Below are 12,451 nucleotides of genomic sequence, written 5' to 3' on the forward strand. Positions count from 1 at the left end.
ATATAGTCCAAAGATCGAAAACCCGCTAGACTCCAATGCTTTCCTCCGCCACTGCTGCTATCTCTACACATCAACTGAAGCATTCACAATCGTTAGTAAAATAACACAATTAAACCGACAAAAGTGAATACCTAGCAGTCTTCAGCTACATAAATAATCAACTGGTTAGAAATAAATCCTAACCTTAATTTATTACGAGTGCGCACTCTAAACTCATAAACGTTTATTAATTTAATATGCATTTTGTGGAATCACCCGCTATGGAATCACCCATGTACACACTAAATTAATGAAACGCCCGAAAAGGACAGGCGTCCCCATCAACTTCTCGCACAAAGAATCCTCTTTGCGTATGAGCCCCGGTCATCTAAGTTTACGGAATCCACCGTAAAACCTCACGGAATCCACCGTGGAATATGCCTCCTGGCATCACATCACCACCACCACCACCACCACCCCATACCACCTCCCCCATTGACGTGGTGCCACCATGCACCATGTCAATAGGTGGTGGGTGGGGTGAGACATCACCACCACCACCACCACCACCCCATACCACCTCCCCCATTATAAAATCCCTCCCCCCAATGGCAAGGAAGGGGAATGGCATAGCACACTGCTCTGAGAGAGAGAGAGAGAGAGAGAGAGAGAGAGAGAGAGAGAGAAGGTTCTAGAATGTTTTTTAATTTTCCCCTCCTTGGAGGGAGACCACATGCACCTCCCCTTTTTCTTTTAACCCGCGAGATTTTCCCCCATTTTTCCCTCTAGTGAGCAAGAGGAAGTCGCTGTTGGGGGGGGGGGGGGGGGGGTGCACTTAAAGAGAAGAAGATCAAGAATGCCCCCAAGCAAAGAATGTTGCATGCGGGTGGCAATCGCACAACCAGCAACGAAGCTTTAGTGATGAGGGCATCACTATTAACACAACTACGATATCGGATATAAGTAACACATTTCCAAATTATTCGATGCTTTCTTTGATTCCTGCATGAGATACATTAGGTCCCATACTATACCACATGAGAGTAGTTTATTGAAAGGGTAAATTTCATCTCAAATATTCAAAAAATTGAGTTTTCAAAATGCATGTATCAAGAGAAGTTAATTGTACCTAGATGCTATGGGATAAACTCATGCATAGCATAGATAAGCATCAAAGTACTGTCGACTTCCCTTTCTTGCAAATAGTAGGTATGCTTTCACCACATTGAAGGTATATGTTGTAGCTTGCACACTAGATGGATTGCATGGTAAGCAACCTTGTCTAAAAGAAATTCATCTTAGAAACTCTAGGTCTCTGCCCAAGCTCTTGCTAACATCATTAACTAATAGCTCAAGTTTGATACTTTGGGATCTTGATGATGTGCATAGTTAGTACAAACAATGACAACACTGTAACATGTCCACTAGTATCATTCAGGACACGTCTTAGCAGTCCATCGGAAAGGATGTTTAGAAAGCTCCGCTCGGCACTCCCATGGAATGTTACGAGGTTTGCGATCTAGGGCTTTCCGCGTCTGCCACGTAGCAAAAATATTCCGGCCAATCCCACTTAGGATCGACCTGAATTAGGGTTTTCTTGATTGGTCATTTTCTAACAGCCACTAGCATCGGACCCAAGCAAACTACTTTAAGCAGAAACGCTAGGTCTGAAGCGGATTCACGTTGCACTTGGTTCAAGGAGAATGGGAAACGAGAGGGATGCAAAGCTCAACCTCTCTGCCAGAAGGCATAGTCCCATTCTGTTCCCCTAAAACATTGTAAATCGGGTTAAATCATAACTCTAGGTCAACGCTTTTGTTGTTCCTGTCCTTTGACAATCATCCTGCTGTTCCTCGTGATTTGAGAAAAGTTCCCGGCCAACCAGGACCACCCATCCGTAGGACGGGACCTATGGCCCATCCTCTGCACTTTCCTCGGGTTTTTTTAGTTATTTAATTATTTAACACATTAGTTGGACATGTAACAACCAGCTTCTTTAATTAACCCGTTAGGCACTGGTTCCTTCACATAATCTTATCACTTGACATAGGAAAATAATATCAGACAAGTTCCTTATTAACAGGTCATCATATTTATCTTTGAAATACAAAGAGTCCCGCCTGTAGGCTTATCCACAATTTGCTCGAAGGCTATCCAGCAATCCACAGGGATCACTATTCCAAGTTTCCGCCCGTAGACTAGTATGCGGGTCTCGAGATCCAATCCCGAGTCACGTTAGCCTCTTGTGCAGGACCCCAAAGGCGAGGGATTTACGGCCAGAGTCCCCCCTTGGCACCCAAGCATCCTCATGCTCTAAGTAGCACTCAATGGAGAGACCTCTCGCGGCGGGTTCGGTCCACCTTCCCGGTACGGTCAACAACCCCCTTGGTTAGGGTCAGGCAGGCAGTCGAGGGTAACTGAAGCTGGCTCTCCCTTCACGCCTTCAACCTAAAGTATAGATATTCATTTGTCTTTTAATTCATTGGTCAAACAAAGCCAAACAGTGCTCTAAAATTTGTAGCAAGCACAAACATTTCCATTGGTTTTTTTTTTTGTTGGCAAACTGCTAAGGAATGAATCCTTCCTTTCGAATGCGTCCAACACTCGATCCGCGATGACTTTCAACTTGGCAAGATCCCCTGTATCCTGGGTTAGGGCATACCCTATTAACCCAACTTGTCAAACCTTGAGTTTATTGGTTACTTCAGTCAATCGGCTGGTCTTTAGTTTCTAAACAATCTTCCTTACTCAAGAAGGATACTAAAGTGTTCATCCTTTTGCAAGATAACTTGCGTAAGGATCCGCCAACCCCATTGCAAGACTTTGGCGATTCTCTTGTGATCCAATCACAAGATCATATGACTCCACATTTGCTACGCAAGCGTCGCATAGAACTATGAGACAATGGAGTCACAAAACAATCTGTTTCAGATTCTTTAAGTTGACATCGTTAGACCTAGGGATTCCAAGCTTCATCTTGGTAAGATTCTTAGGGACAAACCCTAGTTCCCTTTACGATTACAATTCATTGTCCCTACATTCAAGGAATGTGGGCAAGTATTTAACGTATAGGCGTTTCTTGGAATTTAACTAATTTCGAACGAATATTTCGCAGCATAGGTATTTTTAAGTTTATATCAATTTGGTTAACTCTAGAAGATAATTTCGAGATTGCTTCCACATGATTTGTTATCTATGTGTAAATTGATTTTTCAATCCTAAACTTTATAGATTTGAGATTAGGTTAATTCCAAATAATCTTCCTACGCTTTGCGAACAAAATTCATGCTAAACAAGCAACCTTTTACTTGATAATTTATGCTGTTGATAAACGATATTTTCCTAGAGTTTATGCATCATAAGAATCATTTCATGCTTGCACCTTCCATGATGATTCATTGCAAAGAGGATATGGATTAATAATACGAGATGCAGTTTATACTTCTAGGTTTAATCGAAGTATACTATTTCAATGGATAATAATCTAGCTTATAATTCATTTCAATGCATAAAGCTATTTGCTAGGAATGTGTTTATACTTTCTTTAATTTGCATGTTCCATTAAAAGTATTGATGACTAAGTTCCTTCAACGTGAACAACTAGGACGAAAATATATCCTATTTCTAACAATTAACCTTGCAAGATGGAATTACAACAATATCGAATAATTTAGAAAGGAAAACCTAGGTTTGGGGTGAGATATCCACGTGGATGCCCGGAGATGACCCTCCCACGGCTACGCCTTGGACTTTCTTAGAAGGCATCACAATTGTAGTCCTTCGGACGTGGAAGCAGCTCTATACTCCTTTTAGAAATTCCACCGTCACTCCCTTGCACTTCAATACTCTTCTTATTTTTTTCGAATAGGGGAAAAACCAAAGTCCCAAGGGTAGTTTGAAAAGGGCAAGGAACATCTAAGGGGTTTAACCACGAGGAGGGGGGTAGTAAGACCTTTTCAAAGCCTTAGTACTTTTGGGGGGAAAAGGGTCTTGTAAAGCCCAAAAAAAAGGGTTATAGGTGGTTAAAGCACGGGGCAGGGGGGGCATTGAAAGGAAAGGGTTACAAGCCCATAAGAAAGGGGCTTAAGGGGAGTTTAAACCTAGGGGCAGGAGGGGGGTGTGGTTTCAAAATGCATAAAAAAGGGGGCCTTGAGAAATTTTGGGACACGAGGGTGAAAGGGGGCTTAAGGGGGCCCTTAGAAGCTCCCCCCCAGGAAGCTTCTAAAGCTTCCACGTGGAAGAGGGGGGTTGAAAGGAAAGGCTATCTGGTTGACAGTGGAAGACGACAGCGGCTCCTCCCTGGGCACTCGAAACGTGGCAGCCGAACGGTAGCCTCCCCCCTTTTTTTCGACTTCAGCTCCTCCATCAGGCGTCAAGGCAACGCACTCTCTTCCTCCTCCTTCTCACGGCAGAGGTACTGCACGGTGATGTGGTGGCACCGTCGTCCTCTCCATCTCTAACCTTTTCCCCCTCCTTTCAGCCGTGCGCCCCCCCTCTCAGTTATATAGGGGAGGGGATAAGATCCTCCCCCCTCATACGCGTTGATGGCATGCATCTCCCACACCTAAGAGCTCCCACCGAGATGCTTCTGCGACCTTTCTATTCCCCTCCCCTTCCAGCACAACAGTCAGTTGGAGAGGGGAATAATTTAAAAAAAATTGCATTACCCGTCGTAGGCATTTATCAAAATTATCCATTACCTGAAAGGGTTAGTTCACGTGAAGAGAAATTTAGAGCTTTATATTCTCTCCCCCTTAGAGGAATTGAGATGCCCTCTTCTCGAGATAAACTGCGGATATTGATGGGGTTGAGAGTGCCTTCATTTATCCAAGTGGCATCCTCTTCGAGATAATCTTTCCACTAGACGAGGGATTCTCTTTGGGATAATCTTTCCACTAGACGAGGCATTCTCTCAGGGTTCTGGATCTTAATTGTCTCTCCCTAATATCTAAGATCCTATTAGGCCTTAGTTCAAGGACTCCTTGACTAGGCATTACAACTTGTTGGTCATCAAGTACATGGTTAGGATTAGGTACATACTTTTTCAATAGGCTGATATGGAATACATTATGAACTTTTAGGTTCTAAGCGAGTTGTAGTTTATAAGCATTAGGTCCTAGGCATTTGAGGATTTTGTATGGCCCACAATACCTTGGACTTAGCTTCTTGCAATCTCCTAAGGATAGAGAACTCTTTTTAGGGCGTATGCAAATGAAGACCATGTCTCCTTCTTCAAAGACTATTTCTTGATGCTTCAAATCCACGTATGCCTTCTGTCTATCCTTGGCCGCTTGTATGTCCTATCTTATTGACTTTATGTGGTCATCCATCTCTTCCAACATTTTCCTTGAAGCTTCAACCCTTAGGGTTAGGTCAGAAAAGTTTAGGGGACTTCTGCAGTCATGACCATATAATTCTTGGAAAGGGGTCATCTGAATGCTTTGCTGGTAAGAAGCATTATAGGCGAATTCAATCAAAGGCAAGTATTGAATCCACCTCTTCATCTCTCGATAGCAGTATGACCTAAGCATATCCTCGATGACTTGATTTACTCACTCTCTTTGGCCATCCGTTTGGGGATGGTAAGCGGTGCTAATGCAGAGTTGAGTCCCAATAGCTTCAAAGATAGCTCTCCAGAAGTGTGATGTGAAGAGAGAATCACGATCACTAATGATTCTTTTGGGTAAACCATGTAGCTTGAATATCTCCTTGATAAAAAATCTTGCAATGTCTGAGGCTTTATAGTTTGTCTTTACTGGAATAAGGTGTGCAACCTTAGTAAGCATGTCAACCACAACCATGATGGAGTTGTATCCTCCCTGGACTTGGGGTAGGCCTACAACAAAATCCATGCTGATGAATTCCCATTTCATTTGGGGAATGTCAAGCGGTTGCAGTTTCCCTGGCATCATGACATGTTCAGCTTTGTTATGTTGACAAGACAAACACTCGGTGACATATTTGAGAATGTCACCTTTCAGCCTCTCCCAATGGTAGCTCTTCCTAACAGCATTGAGAGTCTTGGCATAGCCAAGATGTCCTGCGAAAGGGGAATCATGAGCTTCCCACAATATCTTCTACTTAAGTGACTGGCTTGCTGGTATACACAGCCTTGTTCTATAATAGACAAGCCCATTAATGATAGAAAATTCATGATCCTTAGCTTGCAACTTTTGATTCTGATCTCTGATAGAGATCTCCCTTAGCATTATTTGGTAGGCTGGATCATGGCATGCATCCTCTCTAGCTAACTCAAGTATAGGGTCGTTTGGCATAGATACTTTTGTAACTAGAGATCTGGCTGTTGATGGCTTCTGCAAGATTAGAGAATTTAGGAATGCCTTGTGACTAAGTGCATCCGCAACTACATTCTCTTTTCCTGGTCGGTACTTGATTTCAAAGTCATACTCCTCCAACACTTCAATCCACCGACGTTGCCTCATGTTGAGCTTGTTCTGGGTAAAGATCCATTTGAGACTCTTATGGAAATTTACTAGAGTAAATTTATTACCCAACAGGTAGTGTCTCCAAAGCTTTAGAGCATGGATGACAGCTAGTAATTCCAGATCATGCGTAGCATAATTCTTTTCATGACTCTTCAATTTCCTTGAAGAGTATGCTACTGGATGACCTTCTTGCATAAGTACACACCCCAAGGCAGGAATGCTAGCATCAATTACTACCTCGAACTCCTTATTGAGGTCTAGAAGTTTTAGAATAGGTTTTGATACCAAAATTTTCTTCAATCTGTCGAAGCTATTTTATTCGGGAGTTGACCATGCAATGGAAGTTTGCTTCTTCAGTAAGTCCGTCAGAGGTGCTGCAATCAAAGCATAGTTTTTGATGAAGATCCTATACCATCCTGTCAATCCAAGAAAGTTGCATATCTCTTTGACAGATGATGGTATTGGCCACTCAAGCATATCTCTGGTTGGGTCTACTAAGATTCCTTCTGCTGATACTATGAATCCCAGATATTCAATTTGACGCTTGAAAAATGCACACTTCTTCATTTTAGCATACAGCTTATGTGACCTCATTGTCTCAAGGACATCCAAAGTTGGGGTTCATGATCTTTTTCCTATTTAGAATAGACTAAAGTGTCGTCGAAGAAGATAAGCATGAAATCATCAAGATATGGCCTAAAGATATCCTGCATTAACCTATTGAAGGTAGCAGGTGCATTCGTAAGCCCGAATGACATAAGTAGGAACTCAAAGTGCCCATATCTTGTATTGAAGGCCGTCTTTGGGATATCTTCTTCCTTGATCCTTATTTGATAGTAACCTGACCTGAGATCAATCTTGGAGAAGATCTTCGCACCCTGAAGACGATCAAGAAGCTCATCTATTCTAGGAATAGGGTACTTATTCTTGACTGTTGATTGATTCAACCCTTGGTAATCAATACATAGTCGAAGTGTCCCATCTTTCTTTTTCTGGAATAGTACTGGAGCTCCCCACGGTGAACTGCTAGGCCGAATATAGCCCTGATCTAGTAGTTGCTTAAGTTGTTCCTTCAGCTCAATTGCTTCTAGTATGGACATTCTATAAGGTCTCTTTGCAATTGGTGCAGCTCCTGGTACTAACTTAATCTCATGATCCACTTCTCTTTGAGGCGGGAGTTCAATCAACTCTTTAGGGAATATGTTCACGTATTCCTTTAGCTAAGAAGGTCCTTCATTAGACTATTGCTTCTGATCTAACTTATTGAGTTTGATTAAGTAAACACGTAATCCTTTTCTGACTCCTTTTATGATCCAAGATACTTTGGCCAATTGGATTCTCGGCACTCCAGCCTCACCTTGAGTTGTGACTAATTCCCTTTCAGAGTTTCGAAAGGAAACTTGACCCTTTCCACAGTGAATGTGGGTGTCATAATTCTTAAGCCAATCCATTCCGGATAGACACTCATGGATTCCTAAATTCATGACTCTGAATTTGACCAAAGACTTCTTTCCTCCCAAAAGGAATTCCACCTTAGCAGTTTGCCTAGTACAAGTAACCTCACGACCATTTGCCAATTCCACAAGCAAGGCAGGTGCTTCTACTGTGGCTATTCCTAATCTTTTTGCGCAAGCTGGTGAGATAAAGGAATGTATACTACCACAATCAATCAAGGTCTTGAAACTTTTACCTTGATAGTCCGACAGTGTCTGAATCATCGAGAACTGGCGATTTGGCCCTTTCTTGTGTAGAGGGGCATGGACTGTTGCCCTTTCAAACTTTACTTCCATGGTCATATCTTCTTCTTCTTCTTCTTCACACATTTGCCTATTGGCAATGCAGGCGGTTCTTCCTCTGCCTCGAGTAGCGGCTCCTTGACCAACAACCTGTTCCTTGGAAAGGCACTAGGCGATGTCCTCCACCAAGCTTGAGACATTGCCTCTTGAAGTGACCAGGTTTGTTGCAGTGGAAACAACGGAGGTTTCGGCCATTGCTTTGAGTAGGAACAAAGTTGTTGACGTTGCTCGTCCTTGCTTTCTTTCTTTGTCCCTGATTATGACCTTGAACTCTCTTCATTTGAGGTCTGAATGCTCCTCTATTCGGGTCATTATAAGACCAAGTTTTGTTACCCCTTGGTCTAGCCTGCACTTTCTGAATTATAGGCGCCACTCGAATGAGTGCGTCCTGAAGATCTGATGGACACATAGATTCGAGACAGGTATTGACTGATGGATTTAAACCCGCACAAAATTTGGATACCTGTTGTGTCATGTCCATCTACGGTGCATACTTAAGAAGGGAGACAAATTTAGAATAGTATGCATCAAGCGTGAGCCCAGCTGTTTTAGCTCATAGAACTCATTCATTTTTTGCGTGCGATAAGCAGGTGGTAAATATCTTCCCTGCACGGCTTTCTGCAGCTTCTCCCGGGTAACGGATCCCTCTGTGATCCCTTGATCCCTGCACCATTGCTTCTACCAAAGCCTGGCTTTGCCGATGAGCTTTAGCTTGGCGAGCATAGCCTGATTGGCACGTGTAGTACCGACTGCTTCGAAGTAATGCTCCATGGATTCAATCCAAATTTCAGCATTAGCTTGGACGAATCTGCCTCTCCCGTCAAACTTAGGTGGCTTAATCTGCTTGAGAAGGAACTTCTTCTCTTGGGTAATAGCAATACGTGATGTAGGAGGCGAATTAGGAACCTATATCTACGGTTGTGCCTGGATAAAGGTTTCTTAACATTATTATACGATAATTGTTTATTGATTTATATTACATCTTCAATTCTGCTATTACATAAGCAATGTAGCTACTTGCACAATCATACATTGATAAAAAGAAGTCTTATTTGTATTTATATGGGCATAGCCCTTTCGGATTACAACATTTCTTACGGTGATAAGCCAACTGTTACATTTTAGTTTGGGGAGAACAACATTGTATTACATTTATCTACAGGAATTGAATAGTAGTATGGTTTCGGGTCATGGATCTTTAGGAATCAGTAAGTCATTGGAAGTTCAGGATATCCTTTCCATTGGAATTCATACTTCTCATGGCGGCCCAACACTTTAATCCTGTCCGACGGGGATTACTCGGGTTACTTCCTCATATACATATGAGTTCATCTCAACCCTCCAACCTCGAATATGTAAAGTTGAGTTTACGTGAGCTTCCACAAAAATGAATAGCTTCACAGTTTTCAGATCTTCCAACCACTTGATCCTTTTTAAGTTGGTTTGTAGGTAAGCAAGCTGGTGGGGTGGCTATATAGTAGATTCTGGAGGCACCCGTCCATCTTCTTCCATATACAAGGGTGATGGATTATAGATCTGCTCTAGGATGTTCATTAACTCAACCCTTTGTTGATAATGCGGAGAATGCATTGCAGTCATAAACATGATTCGAAATACTAAGAACTTGTTCCACGCTTCCTAATTCTGCAAGACAGCATTGAAGGTAAGGAAATGTTTGGAACATCAACATTTGCTTTACTTCTTCTTATTAAGATTTCATAAAACAATTCCGTTGTTGGTTCGCTCTGATACCAACTATAACATGTCCACTAGTATCATCTAGGATGTGTCTTAGCAGTCCATTGGAAAGGACGTGAATTGAGAAAAGTTCCCGGCCAACCGGGAACACCCATCTGTAGGACGGGGCCCATCCTCCGCACTTTCATCGGGTTGTTTTAGTTATTTAATTATCTAACACATTAGTTGGACATGTAACAACCAGCTTCTTTAATTAACCCATTAGGCACTAGTTCCTTCACGTAATCTTATCACTCGACATAGAAAAACAATATCAGACAAGTTCCTTATTAACAGGTCATCATATTTATCTTTGAAATATAAAGAGTCCCGCCCGTAGGCTTATCCACAATCTGCTCCAAGGCTATCCAGCAATCCACAGGGATCACTATTCCAAGTTTCCGCCCGTAGACTAGTATGCGGGCCTCGAGATCCAATCCCGAGTCACGTTAGCCTCTTGTGCAGGACCCGGAATGCGAGGGATTTACCGCCAGAGCCCCCCTTAGCACCCAAGCGTCCTCCTGCTCCAAGTAGCGCTCAACGGAGAGACCTCTCACGGTGGGTTCGGCCCACCTTCCCAGCACGGTCAACAACCACCTTGGTTAGGGTCACGGCAGACAGTCGGGGGTAACTGAAGCTGCCTCTCCCTTCAGGCCTTCAACGTGAAGTATAGATATTCATTCATCTTTTAATCCATTGGTCAAACAAAGCCAAACAGTGCTCTAAAATTTGTAGCAAGCACAAACATTTCCATTGGTTGTTTTTTTGTTATTGGCAAACTACTAAGGAACGAATCCTTCCTTTCGAATGCGTCTAGAACTCGATCCGAGATGACTTGCAACTTGGCAAGATCCCCTGTATCCTGGGTTAGGGCGTACCTTATTAAGGTCAAACCTTGAGTTCATTGGTTACTTCAGTCAATTGGCTGGTCTTTAGTTTCTAAACAATCTTCCTTACTCAAGAAGGATACTAAAGTGTTCATCATTTTGCAATATAACTTGCGTAAGGATCCGCCAACCCCATTGCAAGACTTTGGCGATTCTCTTGTGATCCAATCACAAGATCATATGACTCCGCATTTGCTACGCAAGCGTCGCATAGAACTATGAGACAATGGAGTCACGAAACAATTTGTTTCAGATTCTTTAAGCTGACGTCGTTAGACCTAGGGATTCCAAGCTTCATCTTGGTAAGATTCTCAAGGACAAACCCTAGTTCCTTTTACAATTACAATTCACTGTCCCTACATTTAGGGAATGTGGGCAAGTATTTAAGGTATAGGCGTTTCTTGGAATTTAACTCATTCCCAAGGAATATTTCGCAGCATAGGTATTTTTAAGTTTATATCAATTTGGTTAACTCTAGAGGATAATTTCGAGATTGCTTCCACATGATTTGTTATCTATGTGTAAATTGATTTTTCAATCCTAAACTTTATTGATTTGATGTTAGGTTAATTCCAAATAATCTTCCTACACTTTGCGAACAAAATTCATGCTAAACAAGCAACCTTTTACTTGATAATTTATGATGTTGATAAACGATATTTTCCTAGAGTTTATGCATCGTAAGAATCATTTCATGCTTGCACCTTCCATGATGATTCATTGCGAAGAGGATATGGATTAATAATATGAGATGGAGTTTATACTTCTAGGTTTAATCGAAGTATACTATTTCAATGGATAATAATCTAGCTTATAATTCATTTCAATGCATAAAGCTATTTGCTAGGAATGTGTTTATACTTTCTTTAATTTGCATGTTCCATTAAAAGTATTGATGACTAAGTTCCTTCGACATGAACAACTAGGACGAAAATATATCCTATTTCTAACAATTAACCTTGCAAGATTGAATTACGACAATATCGAATAATTTAGAAAGGAAAACCTAGGTTTGGGGTGAGATATCCACGTGGATGCTCGGAGATGACCCTCCTGCGGTTACGCCTTGGACTTTCTTAGGAGGCATCGCAATTGTAGTCCTTCGGACGTGGAAGCAGCTCTACACTCCTTTTCGAAATTCCACCGTCACTCCCTTGCACTTCAATACTCTTCTTTTTTTTTTTGATTATGGGAAAAACCAAAGTCCCAAGGGTAGTTTGAAAAGGGCAAGGAATGGCTAAGGGGTTTAACCACGAGGAGGGGGGTAGTAAGACCTTTTCAAAGCCTTAGTACTTTTGGGGGGAAAAGGGTCTTGTAAAGCCCAAAAAAAAGGGTTATAGGTGGTTAAAGCATGGGGGGTGGGGGGGTAAATCATAAGTTTTTTGGAAGGCACAACAAGCAATTGAAAGGGCCTTTAGAGGATTAAAACCCAGGGTGGGGTGAGGAGGGTTGAAAGGAAAGGGTTACAAGCCCATAAGAAAGGGGCTTGAGGGGAGTTTAAAACCCAGGGGCGGGGGGGCGGGGGGGGGGGGGGGGGGGGAAGTGTTGTTTCAAAATGCATAAAAACTGGGCCCTTGGGAAATTTTGGGACACGAGGGTGAAAGGG

This window comes from Lygodium microphyllum, chromosome 22 (genome assembly GCF_053477565.2).
Source record: "Lygodium microphyllum isolate KBCC chromosome 22, Lygodium_microphyllum_v1.1.10, whole genome shotgun sequence".
In the NCBI taxonomy this organism is placed as follows: domain Eukaryota; kingdom Viridiplantae; phylum Streptophyta; class Polypodiopsida; order Schizaeales; family Lygodiaceae; genus Lygodium; species Lygodium microphyllum.